At 33.7% G+C, this 18,216-nt stretch overlaps 1 pseudogene; it reads left to right on the forward strand.

Moving 5' to 3' along the window:
• Window positions 1-17,077: 17,077 nt before the first annotated feature.
• Window positions 17,078-17,882, forward strand: LOC140527681 (monocyte to macrophage differentiation factor pseudogene; annotated as a pseudogene).
• Window positions 17,883-18,216: the final 334 nt, after the last annotated feature.

The following is an 18,216-nucleotide window of genomic DNA, read 5'->3' on the forward strand; positions in this document are numbered from 1 at the left end:
ATAAATAAAACCAATAGTTTGTTTTATGAAAAAACTAATAAAATTGATAAACTTTTGGTCAATTTGATTAAAAAAAGAAAGAAGAAAATCAAATTACTAATATCAAAAGTGAAAGGGGTGACCTCACATCCAATGAGAAGGAAATTAAAGCAATGATTAGAAATTACTTTGTCCAACTTTATGCCCACAAATTCGACAATCTAAATGAGATGGATGAGTATTTTAAAAAATACAAATTGCCCAAATTAACAGAAGAGAAAGTTGAATACTTAAACAACCCTATCTCAGAAAAAGAAATTGAACAAACCATCAATGAACTCCCTAGGAAAAAATCTGCAGGTCCAGATGGATTTGCAAGTGAATTCTATCAAACGTTTAAAGAACAATTAATTCCAAAACTATTTAGACTATTTTTGAAATTAGGGAAGGAGTCCTCCCCAATTCTTTTTATGTTACAAATGTGGTTTTGATACCTAAATCAGGAAGAGACAAAACAGAGAAAGAAAATTATAGACCAATTTCTGTAATGAATATAGTTACAAAAATTTTAAATAAGATTTTAGCAAAAAGAATGCAGTATCTTGTCATGAGAATAATACATTATGGTCAGATAGGATTCATACCAGGAATGCAGGAATGGTTCAATATTAGGAAAACTATTAGCATTATTGATCATATCAACAACAAAACTTACAAAAACCACATGATTATCTTAATAGATACAGAAAAAGCTTTTGACAAAATATAACACCCATTCCTATTAAAAATGCTGGAGATCATAGGAATAAAGGGAACTTTACGTAACATAATAAGCAGTATCTATCTAACACATTCAGCAAGCATTATATGCAACAGAGATAAGCTAGATGTATTTCCAATAAGATCAAGGGTGAAACAAGGTTGACTATTATCACCACTGTTATTCAATATGGTACTAGAAATGTTAGCTGTAGCAATTAGACGAGATAAAAAAAATTGGAGGAATAACAATAGGCAAAGAAGAAAATAAGATAGCACTCTTTGTAGATGATATGATGATATACTTAGAGAATCCCAGAAATTCAAGGAAAAAATTACTTCAGATAATAAACAACTTTGGCAAAGTTGCAGGTTACAAAATAAAACTGCAGAAATCCTCTGCATTCCTATATATTAGTAACAAAGTCCAACAGCAAGAGATAGAAAGAGAAATCCCATTTAAAGTTAGGGTAGACACTATAAAATATTTGGGAGTTTACCTGCCAAAACAAACCCAGGGACTACATGAACACAATTACAAGACACTTTTTGCATAAAGTCAGATCTAAGTAAGTGGAAAAACATCAGTTGCTCATGGGTAGGCTGAACCAATATAATAAAAATGACAATTCTACCTAAATTAATTTACTTACTTAGTGCCTTACCAATTAAAGTATCAGATAATTATTTTCTAGATCTAGATAAAATAATATTAAAATTCATCTGGAAGAACAAAAGGTCCAGAATATCAAAGGGACTAATGAAAAGAAATGCTAGGGAAGGTGGTCTAGCACTATCAGATCTCAAATTGTGTTATAAAGCAACAATTATCAAAACCACTTGTTACTGACTAAGAAACAGAAGGGTAGACAAGTGGAATAGGATAGGTACTCAAGACACAGTAGGCAAGAAATATAGCAACCTCCTGTTTGATAAACTCAAGGACCCCAGCTTCTGGGATAAGAACTCACTGTTGGACAAAAATTGCTGGGAAAACTGGAAAATAGTGTGGTAGAAACTAGGCATAGACCCATACCTGACACCTTCCACAAGAATAAAGTGCAAATGGGTACATGATCTAGGTATAAAGATTGATATCATGGACAAACTAGAGGAGCAAGGAATAATGTATCAGATTTATGGAGAAGGGAAGAATTTTTGACTAAAGATGACATAGAAAGCATTATGAAGTGCAAGAGGAATAATTTTGATTACATTAAACTGAAAAGTTTTTGCATAGCCAAACCCATTGCAACCAAAATTCAGAGGGTTATAGTAAATTGGGAAAGAATTTTTACAGCTAATCTTGGGGATAAAGGCCTCATTTCTAGAAAATATAGAGAACTGAGTCAAATGCACAAAATACAAGTCATTCCCCAATTGATAAATGTTCAAAGGATATGAACAGGCAATTAAAGATATCTATAATCATATGAAAAAATGCTCTAAATCACTTGTGATTAGAGAGATGCAAATCAAAATAACTCTGAGGTACCACATCACACCTATGAGACTGGCAAACATGACAGAGCAGGAAAATGATAAATGTTGGAGAGGATGTGGGAGAGTTGGAACACTTATTCATTGTTAGTGGAGCTTTGAGCTCATCCAAACATTCTGGTGAGTGGTTTGGAACTATGCCCAAAGGGCTACAAAAATGTGCATACCCTTTGACCCAGCAGTATTGCTTCTAGGACTGTATCCCCAAGAGATCATAAAAATGGGAAAGGGTCCCGCATGCACAAAAATATTTATAGCAGCACTCTTTGTAAGTTGCCAAAAACTGGAAATCAAGGGGATGCCCATCAATTGGGGAATGGCTGAATAAATTGTGGTATATGAATGTAATGGAATACTGTTGTGCCATAAGAAATGATGAACAAGAAGACTTCAGAGAGGCCTGGAAAGACTTATATGATCTGATGCTGGGCGAAAGGAACAGAACCAGGGGAACTTTGTGCACAGCAACGACCACAGTGTGTGAGAGTTTTTTCTGGTAGACTTAGATCTTCATAGCAATACAAGGACATAAAAAAAAAAAAAATTCCAGTGGTCTTCTAAAGCAAAATGCCTTCCACATTCAGAGAAAAAGCTATGGAATTCAGTCGTAGATTGTAGCAGATCATTGTGTGTGTGTGTGTGTGTGTGTGTGTGTGTGTGTGTGTGTATTTTGTTTTGGTTTTTTATATAATTTCTCCCATTTATTTTAGTTCTTCTACACAGCATGAATAAAGTGAAAATGTATTCAATAGGAATGCATGTGTAGATCCTATATAGAGTTGTATGCCGTCTTGGGGAGGGAGATGGGTAATGGGAGGTAGGCAGGGGGGAAATATTCTAAGTTTTATGGTAGCGATTGCAGAACAGTAAAAATAAAAAAAATAAAAACAAGTGTGATTAGGGGTGGCTAACTGGGTAGGAGAAAGAGAGAAGAATATATTTGAAGATATGGATAAAATAAAAATAAAATATATCTATAAAAATTTAAAAACATAATTAGAAAAGTCTCAAGAGCTAATGAATATGATCTTTCCATGTAGGAATGTAAACAATTCAACTTTAGTAAGGCCTTCATGATTTCTCTTTTCCATTTACCTTTTCATGCTTCTCTTGGTTCTTGTATTTGAAAGTCAAATTTTCTATTCAGCTCTGGTCTTTGCATCAAGAATGTTTGAAAGTCCTCTGTTTCACTGAATGACCATTTTTTCCCCTGAAGTTTTATACATAGTTATATTGGGTAGGTGATTCTTGGTTTTGATCCTAGCTCTTTTGACCTCTGGAATATCATATTCCAAGCTCTTCGATCCCTTAATATAGAAGCTGTAAGATCTTCTGTTATCCTGCTTGTATTTCCACAATACTCGAATTATTTCTTTCTGGCTGCTTGCAATATTTTCTCCTTGACCTGGGAATTCTTGAATTTGTCTATAATATTCCTTGTAGTTTTCCTTTTGGGATCTCTTTCAGGAGGTGATCAGTGGACTCTTTCAATATCTATTTTACCCTCTGGTTCTAGAATATCAAGGCAGTTTTCCTTAATAATTTCATGAAAGGTGATGTCTAGGCTCTTTTTTTGATCATGGCTTTCAGGAAGTCTCATAATTTTTAAATTGTGTCTCCTGGACCTATTTTCCAGCTCAGTTGTTTTTCCAAACAGATATTTCACATTGTCTGCTACTTTCTCATTCCTTTGATCTTATTTTATAATTTCTTGATTTTTCATAAATTCATTAGCTTCCATCAGCTCCATTCTAATCTTTAAGAAATTATCTTCTTCAGTGAGCTTTTGGACCTCCTTTTCCATCTGTCTAATTGTGCTTTTTTGGTCATTTTTCTCCTTATTGGCTCTTTTTTGGATCACTTTTGCCATTGAGCTAGTCTATTTTTTAAAGTGTCATTTCCTTCAGCATTTGGGGGGTCTCCTTTAGCAAGTAGTTGATTCATTTTTCATGATTTTCTTGTATTACTCTCATTTCTCTTCCCATGTTTTGCTCTAGTTGTCTCACTTGATTTTCAGAATCTTTTTTGAGCTTTTCCATGGCCAGAGCCCAGTTAATAGTTTTCTTGAGAGTCTTTGGATGTAGCAGCTTTGACTTTGTTTTCTTTCATTTGTATACCTTGGCTTTCCTTTTCACCAAAGTAAGATTGTATAGTCTGATTCTTTTTCCTGATTTTGCTCTTGAATTTTAAAGTCAAATTTTTATTTGACTCTGTTCCTTTCATTACGAATGCCTGAAAGTCCCTATTTTATTAAATATGCATATTTCCCCTTGATTACACGCAGATTTTCTGGGTAGATTATTTTTGGTTGTGAACTCAGTTATTTTGCCTTCCAGGATATCATATGCTAAGCCCTCCATCTTTAGGTGGTAACTCCTAAGTTTTGTGTGATTCTTCCTGTGGCTACACAGTATTTGAATATTTTTTTCTACGTTCTCTGTAATTTGACTATAACATTTTTTATGAGTTTTCAATTTTATTTTCCATTTCAGATAATGCTTGCTCTTGCTTTTAAATAAACATCACTTATTATTTGAAGAAAGGTTCCATTCATATTCATGCTTTCTAGTGTTTTTTTTTTAAATAGGAATAAATTTTATATTTTCTTGAATGCTTTTTCTATATCTATTCATCGGATCATAGATTTTTCTTTATAGATGTAGTCAATTGTGTTCATGATTTTCATAATATTAAGTAAGCCTTAATTACTGGTATGAATCCCACCTGCTTATAATGTATGATCTTTGTGACATATTGCCATATTCTTCTGGTTAACACTTTATTTAAAATTGTTGCATCAATATTCAATAGGGAAATTGGTCTGTAGTTTTCTTTCTCTGTTTTTGCCCTCCCTGGTTTATGTATTACAACTATATTGTGTGTTAACTGATTCAAACATTGTGGAGAGCAATTTGGAGCTATATCTAGAGGGCTATGAATTTTTACATACCCTTTGATCTAGCAATGCCACTATTAGGTCTGCATCCCAAAGAGATCATAAAAAGGGGAAAGGATCTACATGTACTAGAATATTTGTAGCAACTCTTTAGTGGTGACAAAGAATTAGAAATTGAGGGGATACCCATCATTTAGGGAATGGTTCAACAAATTGCATCATATAAATGTAATGAGATGTTATTGTGCTTTTAGAAATAACGAGCAGGCAGATTTCAGAAAAATACTGAAAAGACTTATATGAACTGATGTTAAGCAAAGTGAGTAGAACTAGGTGAACACTGTAAACACAAAAAACCAATTGTGTGATGATCAACTCTGATAGACCTAGCTTTTCTCAGAACTATAATGATCCAACACAATTCCAAAGACTCATGATGGAAAATACTATTGACATCCAGAGAAAGAACTATGTAGTCTGAATGCAGTTCAAAGAGCAATATTTTCACTTTTTTATTTTTGTTTTACTTTCTTGTGGTTTTTCTAGTTCATTCAGATTTTTCTTTCACAACATGATTAATGTGGAAATATGTCTAACATGATTGCACATATATAACCTATATCAGATTGCTTGCTTCTGGGAAAGAGGGACAGAGAAAAATTTGGAACCCCAAGTTGAAATCTCTATATGTAATAGGAAAAAAATACTACTTACAAAATGAAAAAAAAACATTGTGTCTTAAAAGGAATATGGTAGGACTCCTACTTTATCTATTTTTCCCTTTATTTAAGTGTTTGGTAGAATTAATTTATAATCATGTGAGTGTGTATCTTGATCTTCCCTGTCTCCAGAGTAGCTTTTTATTCTCAGGCTCTTTTTGTTGTTGTTTGCCCATATTTTCACCTTATTTCTTGACACAGAACTTTATGTTACTGCTGGATTTTGTTCCTGTCATGGTTGAGGAGAGAGGGAAGGGACACTACATCATGCTTCAGGTTTTTCATTTTTATTTTCAAAACTTCTTCTGAGGTTTTGGAAGTTTTTGGTACTTCCAAGACAGTGCAGTCCCCTATGATCTCTCTGACTGTTTGTCAGATCTCCTTCCCCTCTACCAATTGAGACTGCCAGGAGCTGCTCCTGCTTCTGTTGCCACCATCCAGTCCCATCCCTGGTGTATCATCTAGGTAGGCTCCAGGATCTCTTTCTGACCTCCCAAGATATCTTCAACTGCAAGAATTTCTCACTCAAATCTTTCATTGACTCTGTCATTCCATAAATTTATTTATTTTAGGAGTATTTTAAAGTTTTTTGGAGTACAATGTTGGGAGAGCTTAACTCTCCTTGATTTCCTTTACCCCAATATATTTGCTTCACTCAGGTCTCTAAGCTGACAAACACACCTTTCATTCTATCAGCTTTCCCAACATACCTCAGCTGCCTCTTCTCTTCACCTCTACCTTTCTTCTCCCATTGGTGAGTTCTCTCTTGAACCTCCATTTTGAAGAAGGGACAATGCCAGACATACTTCCTTATCCAAACTTTGCCATCATGCAATTTAATATCCCCTTTATTTATTTTCTTATTTCTACCTCCCATTACTATGTAAGCTCTTTGAGGGTACAGACTATTTTTTGTTTATACTGATATCTTCAGTGCTTTCCACAGTACTTGGAATATTCTAAGTACTTAATAAATACTGTTATGTTTATTTATTGATCTTGAAGTTCCCAATTTTCTTACAAGGCAAACAATCTCCTTTTGCTAAAAAGAAAAAAAAGAATTGCATTGTAGTTGAACTGTTGGGCACTGGTGATCTTGAAATAATGAGTAGAATGATGCCACCAATATCAGTACATGAAATTTAAACAAAAGTCTAGAATGGCATAGCTCATAAAGGAAATGTGGGGAAAAAACTGCCCATTTTCAGTCTAATGTAGAAGAGGAAATTTTTGCTAATTTTCCTCCACTGCATCCTTGAAATTAGAATACTTAATTAAGAGAGTCCCAGGTAATAATGTCTCCAGGTATGTCTTTGCCTATATGAAGGTCTCCCAAGATATTCCAGAGGAAACCTTCATACAATAATTTGGAATTAGGTAGGGGATATTGTGAATGCTCAATATAATCCACAAAAAGAAGCAAATCCAAGCATGATGTAAAGACCAAACCTCCACTGATAATCCCTCCATTACACATGTGAAACACTTCATAAATTTTTAAAGTGCTATATAAATGTTAGTTATTATTATTGTGTCACCACTTCTTGCAGATAAGTCATCGTAGGTAGTACATTCAAGATTCACGATGCATCCCTCCATTGATTTTTTGGGTCACATTTTATAGGTAACTATAAAGGACTTTATTGATGTAAGTAAGCTATGATAGACTTTAAAATGTTTGTAAATCAAATCTTTCAAAAACAGGAAAATGATGTATAACAACAATATGAAAGCAAAGCAAAACAAATATTTTTTTCTACTATAAATAGGTCCTCTAACATCAATTTTCTTATTTCTCTGGTAATCCATTAGGGACCTGGAAATGTCATGGCACTAAAGTCAATTGTTTTCCAATATTAAGTTTTGATGTATACATCAGGGTTAAGCCACGGGTCAATATTCATCTTGGTATTAGCTAGTATAGTAATCGTAAGGTTCGTATAAATGCTTTAGTTCTTCTGTTATTTACTTTATAAAACTATTTGTCATGGTGGAAAAGAATTCTATTTGAGTTATGGCTTACTCAGGAAGACTCAGAAACTTTATCAGATATTAGTTTTCAATATCATATTTTATAGATTCATAGAAACATAAAATTGTATAAGCAACTTAGAGGTCATATAATCCAACATTCAAATTGATTCATGAATTGTCTTTCCAAGTCTCATGCGAGTGGTTACCCAGCACTAGTTTGAGTATCTCAAAAGAAAGCTAAGGGGGAAAAAAATAAGTATTGATAATATACTCTGTGATAGAGGAACAAGTCTACTAGAAACAATTTTGTTAGTTTGTAATTATTTTAATCAAAGCATAATTATTCTTAGAAAAAGACCCAAACTGAGAGAGAGCTTTAGCCTTTGGAAATGTCTCTAATACAAAACATTTTAGAACTTAAATTTATAGAAAACATGAACAAGGTAGTTTTCAGAATACAGCCAAAACAGTTACACAGTTCATAATAAAGTAATATTTTACTCCATCAATCCAGAACACTAGTAGTTTAATTTTGGAGAACTGTTTCCCTAAAACCACTCTATCTTTTTATAACTACTCTCCTTGCCTGCTTCTCCCTTGTCCTTACACCTTGCCACAGACAAAGGAAATAATCAAGGATCTACATCCTCTTAATATTTTAATGTCTTCAAGACAATTGGAAAGAAGCTACTATTCCTAGATGGATCAATTAAGGACCTTTTGCTATTGTCCTTATCTTGTCACTGTCCTGATTAGTTCAAGGGAAGAGCACCTCCTGTGCTGATCAGAGAAAGGACTCAGGTGTAACTTCAGAATGGATAAAAACTGATAAAGGTTTCATTTTGATATTAAATTAAAGGCTTCAAATTATATAACTTCTAAATTGTTTTTCTCATACAGTATTTCTAAAAGGGAAAATGGGGGGAGGGGTGTTGTGTTTCCACTAAAGGAACCTGTTTCATTTGGGGGCAATCTTAATTAAATATCAAGAAGTTACATTCTTTATATTGTTTCTCAGTTTTCATCATCATGTTCCTAGTTGTGACCTCTGGCACAAAGAAAATCTCAATCCTCTTCTTCAGGATTTGATTTTAGACAAGTGAAGACAGTGATCATATTCTTCCTAAGTCTTTTCCTATCCAGATCATCTCCATTTTTTTCAACCAAGTATTACACAATCCAGTTTTTTTTTAACTCATCCTAAAGAAATAGGACATGAATTTTGGATGTACATTCAGAAGATTCATTGAGTAGTTATGAAGAATTGATTAACCAGTCCTACAAAGAATAACTGTTCTATGAGAATATTTGAAAAACACCTTTTAAGACATTTGAGCATCATTTGCCTATCAAAGAAGACCGAAGAATAAAATTCATACACATACCTGCACAAATATGTGTATGAGTGTCTTCATATGCAGAAGAACAGATGTCTAAAATGCATAAAATTAAAGGTGTTTACAATTTAAAAAAGAAAGTCATTGTAAATGTTATGAACTGAATTTTTTTTCCTCTAACAGTATTCATTAAAATGATTGCTTATTTAAAATTAAACATGTCCATATATTTTTATTTAATTTTAAATACTTGTGATATTTACTTGAGGAAGCCATAAAAATGAAGGATTTTTTCAAAAATGTAAGAAAAGACTTTATATTTCTAATTAAATTAAAATTTCTAATTAAAATTACTAGGTCAATTTTAAATTTGAACAAATTAAACTTGGAATACATCATCTCCTACTCATAATACCTGATTAAAGATATCGTAATGAACTATTACATTTTACTCTTAGAAATAATAATTTTCCATGAATGTTCCTGATAAAATATATACAATATAAATAAAAAAAATTTGCAGAAATGTTCTTTGCTATATCATTAACAAGCCATTGTTTTCATCTGTCTCTTAATGTCCTGAGTTCTATTTAATCTTCAACTTAAATGTCTTTCTTAATCATGACCTTTTTATTTCACTTTTTCCCAAAATGCAATAGATTTTGTATTATTTTGACTACATTTTGTAGGGTGTAATGAACATTTGGAACTAAGGAGATTTAAGTATAAATTCTACCTCAGATAGTTATTAAATGTCTCATCTTGGGCAAGTCACCTAATTCATTCTAGCTTTAGTTTCCTCAACTGTCAGATGAAGAATTGGACTTGATGATCTCTAAGGTTCTTTCCAGCACTTAATCTATTGTCCTTCACTAGTTTCTTCTCTGAAGTATCTAATATTCATGAGGCAAAGGACTGTTGTATTTTTATCTTTGAATCACAGGTACCTATCAAAGCACTTAATGTAAAACTTAAAGCCCTGTATGTATAACTATTCCCAAAGTTTCTTTTCATAGTATTATAGTGTTTTAGACAAGGAACCTTAAAGGTCTCCCAGTCCAGATGAAGGAAGCAAAGTCTATGGAAGTGGAGTGATCTGACCCAGCTCTTAAGGTAGAAAGTGGCAAAGATAGGAATTAAATCCTGGACTCCACTTCTAATTATGTATTTGATGATGAGGAGGAGGATGAGGATGAGGATAAATTGTTAGTATTTATCTAGTGCTACTATGTGCCTGGCACTACACAAAGCAGTTTACAAATATTATTTCATTTGTTTCTCACAACATTCCTGTAAAGTGGTTGATAGTATTGTTATTTTTATTTCACAATTGTTTAAACAAAAACAGAGGTTAAGTAACTTGCTGAATGAAACATAACTGATATGTATCTGAGACTGCACTTGAATTTAGGTCTTCCTCACCCCAGCCTCACTGCACTATTCACTAGATAATATAGTTGTCTAACTTTTATCCTTTGGGACAAAATAATGATATCATGTATGCATTAATTAAATAAGCATTTATTAAGTTCCCACTATGTTCCAGGTACTGTGCTGAGTTCTAGGGATACAAAAAAAGAGGCAAAAACACCCAGTCTCTTTCTTTAAAAAGCTTACAATCTAATGCAAATGACTATACACAAAGAAAACTATATACTGGATAAATAGGAAATAATTAAAACAGGAAAAGCATTGAAACGAGGAGAGGTAAGGAAAGGCTTCCTGAAGAAGTTTTAGTTGGGACTTAAAAGAAGCTAGGAAGGTGAATAGTCAAGCTGGGACAGAAAAAGAGTTCTGGAGATATGGGGGTACAGCAAGAGAAAATGCTTGAAATTGAGAGATGAAATATCTTGTGTGTGGACAGTCATTGAATCAAAGAATATGTGTCTGAGAGTAAAACAACAAGATATATAATAAAAATAATAAGACTAAAAAGGTAAGAAGAAATTAAGAAGGGCTTTGAACAGGAAAAATAATTTTGTATTTGCTCCTGCTAACACAATGTATTTTGCATTTCTATTTACATTGTATTAGTAATGGAGTCACTGAAGTTTATTGAATAGGAGTGACATAATCTGACTTCTATTTTAGAAAAATTGCTTTAGTAGGTGAATGGAGAATAATGTAGAATGGGAAGAGACCTAAGGCAAGAAGACTCTTCAGTAGGCTAGTGTGATGATCAAGATACAAGGTGACATGTCATAGATTTTTTTTTTGTTTTTTTGTTTTTTTTAGTTTTCTAAGAACTTGCAAGATAGGTTTGGGGTAATTAACTCTTAAAAGTAATCAATCAACAATTATTTATTATATGATTACTAGGTATCAAATACTGTTCTTTAATAATAATAATAATAAGCAGCTCTTGCTCTCAAGATGTTCTATAGTGAGAAGAAAATGACATAAAAAACCAAATACCAAATATATGCAAAGTAGATGCCAAGAATTTTATGAAGAGGAAAGTATTTTTTATAAAAGGAGGCACCTGGGGTGAACATTGAAGGAAGCTGGGGGTCAGAGGAGGCAAAGGAGAAGACAAAATCCTAGGATAGTGGATGCCAAAGTGCCAAAGCATAAATTCATGAGATGGAATGCTCAATAGTGGAAATAATAAGTAAGCCAATTTGACTAGAAAGGAAAGAAATCATTGTGTTTGAAGGTAGAATGGAGACAGATTTTGATGTTTAATTTTATTGTGGGGCAACTAGAGTTCATTCCTCCTCCCATGACATTGCTTTTGTTATAAGTGAATCTATTTCTTTTAGAAATTATTGTTTTCATCATTCAGTCCTTTCAGACATATCTGACTTTTCAGGAACCTATTTGGGCTTTTCTTGGCAAAGATACTGGAATGGTTTTCCATTTTCTTTTCTAGCTCTTTTATAGATGAGAGAACAAACAGGATTAAATGATTTGCCCAGGATCACACAGCTAGTGAGTGTATGAGGCCAAATTTGAACTTAGAAAGATGAATTTCCCTCACCCAGCACTCTACCTACTGAAATACCTAGTGGCCTCTGATAATAGTGGTAGAAAATACCTTTTATAATAAGGCTTTGAAATACACACACACACATAAACACACACATACATATATAAGTTATGTAGCATTATAGGATTATAATGCTATATAAATGCCAGTAATTATGAATCATTTATAGGGTTTTGCCTTAACTCTTTAGCCAAAGAGGTTTCACTAAGCCAAATAAGGGAGATTTTTTGTCAAATTTTATGTTTTAATTCACTGAATGACTTGAATGAACTCTGTGTACTCATATTTATTTGCCAGTTCAATAAACTGAACTATCTGAAAAAAAAGATCAGAATGTGTTAATGAGCATGAGTCTTAGTTTTGTCATACAAGAAATACATTCTGATATTTCTACAATATTCTTATGTTGGTCAATGTATCAGTATGTTTTGGGAAATGTTTTGATTAATGATTGCATCAATTAATCAATAATCATTTGTTTGATTTTGGCCAGGTATTGAGCTAAGCATTAGTCATACAAAGGAAGTAAAAATTTGTCTCTAAGACATAGAATCTCACAACAAAATGAGGGAGATGACATGAAAATAAGTAGGTCCACAAAAATAAAAAATACAGAATTGATGGAAACTAATCTCTAAAAAAATGAAAAACAGGAATAGAAAGAATCAGAGAATGCCTCCAGCAAAAGGTTTTGAATCTTGATGGAGGCCAGAAAAATGTAAAATGTGGAATGGAGGAAGGAGAGCATTATAATTTTTGGGGGGAGGGCATCAAGCAGAGTGAAGTACAGATAAAGGAGATGAAATGTTGTTTGGGAGGAACAGTTGGAAAAATCAGTCCAACTGTATTATTGTATCAGCAAGGACCCCGACATACACAGTAGGGCCTGCTGTATAGGTTCTTGGATCTGCTTTTCTAAAAGGAAAGCAATTGGGGGTCAACAATCTACCTTAATCAAGCATATATATCATTCACTTAGTTCAGAGTAAAAAGTCAGCACCCTGAACTTCAGAGAAAATACAGAGAAATAAAATTCAACAGACAGGGCTTCCAACTGTCTGACCATTAGCAATACATACACAGTTACCAGAGAGAGAAACACCAACATCTGCATTTTCAAAGTTGGTAGGTTCCTTAGTGACTTCTCAGAGTCTCATCTGGCACACAATCCTTCTTCCAAAAACTAAATCCCCAAGCAAAACCTCACCTCTGAGTATATGTATACGCTTTTCAGAGCAGGAGGGCAGGACCCTCTGACCCAGTGCCTCAATAGAAATTAACAAAAGGTATTGAGGCCTATTAATGGGCAGGAAAGCTCTTTAACTCTTTTTGCCACATGCAATTAACCTTGCATTAACATTATAATTATAGAGTGAATGGTGGATAAAAAATTCTAGAAAGATTTGGAAAGTATGAAGGGATCGTGTTGGGAAGGGTGTTAGAAATCAATCCTACTCTTTCATATTTGGTTCTGTAGCATGAGAGGGATAAGGGAAGTTATTGAGTAGATGGGTGAAATTATCAAATCTGCTCTTCATGAAAGTCTTTTTGGCAGTTGAATGAAGAATGGATTAAATTGGGAGAGATTTTAGACAAGGAAACTGATTTGCAAGGTTTTGCAATAGGTCAAAAGAGATAATGAAGATCTGTATCAAGGTGGCCATTGTGTGAGTGGGAGGACATATAAGAGATTTTACAAAGATAAAATGAAAATATTTGACAGCAGATTGGATATGTAGGCTAAGTGAGAGTGAGAAATCAAGTTATGGGGGTTGTAACCCAGGTGATTGGAACATGATAGTCTCCTAAGTATTAGGAAAGTTGGAAAGAGGGAAGGTTTGGGGAGAAATAGTGATTTTTCTTTGGATATAAAGAGTTTGAGATGCCTACAAGACATCTAGCTCAGGATGTCCAGGTGATGAGAAGTCAAGAGAGATTAGTGATGGATATGTAGAACTGGGGGCTATTTGCATATTTATCCATAACAACTGAAGATATTACAAAACAAAACAGAGTAAAGAGAGAAGAGAACATGGATAGTTCCTGAACTATTACAATAACCTAGTTATTGGTCTTCTTGCCATAAGTCTCTCCCCATACCAGTTCCTTCTCCATTTAACCTTAGTGATATAGAGGATATAGAGACTTAATAAAACACTGATCTGGCCATGTCACCCTCCTAATCAATAAACTCCAGTGCTCCCTATTATTTCCAAGATCAAATTAAAAATTCTGTTCTAATTACATAGCCCTTTTTAACCTATGCCTCCCCCCCCCCAACTCCTGCCTTCCTATTCTTTATACATCTTACACCTTCTACTATATGCACATTTTAATGGTCACTTTGCTGTTATATGAGTAAGACACACTATATCATGACTGCAGATGTTTTGGGGGGCTGCCATCTGCCATCCCCCTGGCTTTCTTCAAGCCCCAGATAAAATCCTATATTCTGTATCCTGCACCAGGGTATACATTAATGAAATATAAAAAGAAATATCAAATGGACTGAATATATATATACACATATGTATATATATATATATGTATATATATATATATATATATATACACATATACATACCTATTCAGTTAAAGTTAAAATAATCACAAAAGAAGAAAAAGCTAAAATAGTGAGCTAGATAAAATATAAAAGAGAATGACTATGGAATATACAAATTACAAGATTTTTCTTTGTAAAGTTTAACAGAATTGATAAAAAAAACCTTTTTACTTGAGGAAGATGTCTAAAAAAGGAGAGGATGATGGTGATATAAAAATAGTATGTATAAACATTTTTAAAGGACTTATCATTTAACTTGGTGAGTGCTCTCTCCTTGGAAGTCTTCAAGCAGAGGATAGACCATTACTTTTGAAGTATGTTATGATATGGGATCCTATTGTATATATGTTTAATTAGATAGATCCTCTGTATCCATTTTTAAATTTCTAATTTCAATTTATCTTGTATGAATCATAAGCAAATCATATGAAAGGAACATGTCACAGTGAAGCAAATCACTAAATACTGGGAGATCTTTATTTAAGGCTACTACTTACTACTTAGTAGTAGTTATCTGATCCTAGTGTATCATTTGTCCTTTTTGATTTTGTTTTAGCTTGAATAAAATTGGACTAGAACTTCTATTTTGTATCACACAGAGTTCTAATGAAAATTTTTGTAAATCTTACAGTGTTGTGGAAATGTTAGTTATTATTACTTAGAATAAAGAGTTGTGTAACATCTTTAGAAATACATAGGTGTGGGTACATCATTTTTTTTTCTCAAAAGTTTTTAAGATCTCTCCATTAAATATTAAGTAGGCATCAAATGTCTTGGCATTAAATACTCTTTATAGTCTGCTTTGTGACTCCCTTTGTGTTTCACTTCACACTGTTCCCACTTCTTTACACTGTAGTAGTTCTTGCTGAATTCCAAATATATTGGTACTGTCTTTGTACATTTACTCACACTATTCCTCTATGCTTAGGATGTGTTCTCAAATTACAACCCTTGAAGTTACACCAGTCTTTCGAGTTTCAGCTCAAATATCACCTTCTTCATTTAGATTTTCTTAATATTTTAGTAAAAAGTGATCTCTATTTTTATGCAGAGTAAATCTTTAGTAAATATTTGATGATTTTAATTGTATCTCATAGTACTTCATACAGGCACTCACCATATTCTAATAGCTGTTATATGTGTATGTTCAGTTGCATACCATTCTCTTCTAATAATTTCATTCTGTCAATATAATACACTATGGTTATAGAAGGATATGCTGGTTGACTATAAACTCTGGCTAGCCTTCTTAATCTAGAAAAAAAAAATTGGGTAAAGATTTAATGATGGATAGCATGTCTATTATCTGAAGACCAGACTTGCCAGATTTGGAGAGACTCACTGCCATATTGTGTGAAGAATAATGAATTATTTTAATCATTGCAACTCTCAAAGATCTTCATTTAAGTTCTACAAGTTGATTGTGCTGGGACCTCAAACTGATTTTCAAAGGATAGGTTTATATATAAAAAATCAGAAAACACTACCAATCAGGACTTTATTAATCATTTTGTAAATTCTCTAGACTTAAGAAAATGATAGGGAAATGTTAATAACATGAATTAATGTTTAAAAAGGTTTCATTTCTCTCTCTCTATGTACATATGAGACATATGTACATATATGTATACATACATATATTACATAAAGGCAATTATTAAATATTTATCAGTATACCCCTACCTAGAAGGAATAAAATTTGTCATTGTTAGAGGGAATACCCCCCTCTTATTAAGAATGTATATCTCTTCTCTTCCTTAGCAGATTGTAAAGGAATTTAGGGTAGGGAATGTGTTGTATTTATGTTTGCGTTATTCCTAACATTAATACATATTTGCAGAATTACTAATTTTAGTGACTATCCGAATCTTACTGTTCTGCTTCTTTCTGTAATCATTTTTAAACACTTAATTTGTAATCTTAAGAATATGAAGAAAAGAGGAAAAAGCAACCCCTAGCCTCAAAAAGCTTAAATTTTAGTAGAAAAGATAAAATATATAAAGACATTAACAAATAGAAAATAAACGCAAAATATTCATTGTAATTCCTAGGAGGCAGTGGAGAGACCTCAAGGAACCTGTATTTCTCATTGTTTAAGGTATCAGTGGATAAATATGTCATATAATAACTAATCCAAATAGATGACTTTCCAGCCGCCTCTCAGCATGCAGGGCCCGCACCCCAGTTGCCCTCCCTCTGGCCCTGTCTGTAGAGCCCTAGGCTGGCAGAGCCATCTCGGGTGGGGACGGGGGGGCGGGTGGCCGAGAGGGCCATATCCGGAGCAGCCTGAGCCTGGGAGATGAGGGCCCTGAGTCCTCCGAGCCAGCCACGCTAAGAGCCCCCGAGGCATCCGGAGCATCCATGCAGTTCAAGAGCCAATTCCAGTGGTTCATGAACCATCAAGCCCCAGGCAACAGTTGATATAAACTGACTTGCTATGAACATGCAGCTAGCTGTTACACACATGCACTCCTCATTGTTCCTGCTAGTGTGGGCAGTGCCCTCCTCCATCGACCATAAGATAACTGTTGGGAAAAGATCACAGCATGGATTTATGGAATGGGCCTATGTGTCATCTTCATCATTTCCACAGTGTTTCACATTGTTTCATGGAAAAAAAGTCACTTAAGGACAATGGAGCATTATTTTCATATGTGCTATAGAATGGTGATCAATTTCTTCATTGCAGCCTCCTATGCCCCATGGTTAAATCTCTGTGAACTTGGACCCCTGGCATCTCATAAGCGTTAGTCTATCTGGCTCATGGCAGCTGGAGGAACCATCTATGTATTTCTCTACCATGAAAAGTATAAAGTGGTCGAGCTCTTTTTCTATCTGACAATGGGATTTTCTCTGCCTTGGTAGTAACATCAATGAATAACACTGATGGGCTGCAAGAACTTGCCTGTGGAGGTTTAATTTATTGCTTGGGAGTCGTGTTCTTCAAAATTGATGGCATCATTCCATTCGCCCATGCCATCTGTCACCTTTTTGTGGCCACAGCGGTGGCAGTACATTATTATACCATTTGGAAATACCTTTACCGAAGTCCTACAGACTTTAACCAACACTTATGATCCAAGCTGTGCTAAGTCTCCAAGCCAGTATTATCTCAGTTGTGGAATTAAGGGTAGAAGAGTAGACAACTGCACAGGAAAAAAAACTGCACTGATTTTGCTAGATTTAAAAAAAAATACAATTACTGTGAACTGAAATTATGATCTATGTTGGGTGGGTTCCTCCCCTCAGCAAATAAGATATTGTATTAACTGTCTATTCCATTCCACCCTCATGAAATACTCTGTATAGAATGGCCAATGAATATTTGCAAATGAGATTTTTGTATTTTAATCTTACAATTTCACTGCATGGATTTTTAAAATTAGTAACTCAAAATGTAATAAGTCAATGCTTAAGTGCAATAACAAATTATTTTTCTTTTTAAAAATAATTTCTACCATTTTATCCATTAGCTTTGTGAAGAATCATGGACAGAACTC

This window comes from Notamacropus eugenii, chromosome 1 (genome assembly GCF_028372415.1).
Source record: "Notamacropus eugenii isolate mMacEug1 chromosome 1, mMacEug1.pri_v2, whole genome shotgun sequence".
Classification (NCBI taxonomy): Eukaryota; Metazoa; Chordata; class Mammalia; order Diprotodontia; family Macropodidae; genus Notamacropus; species Notamacropus eugenii.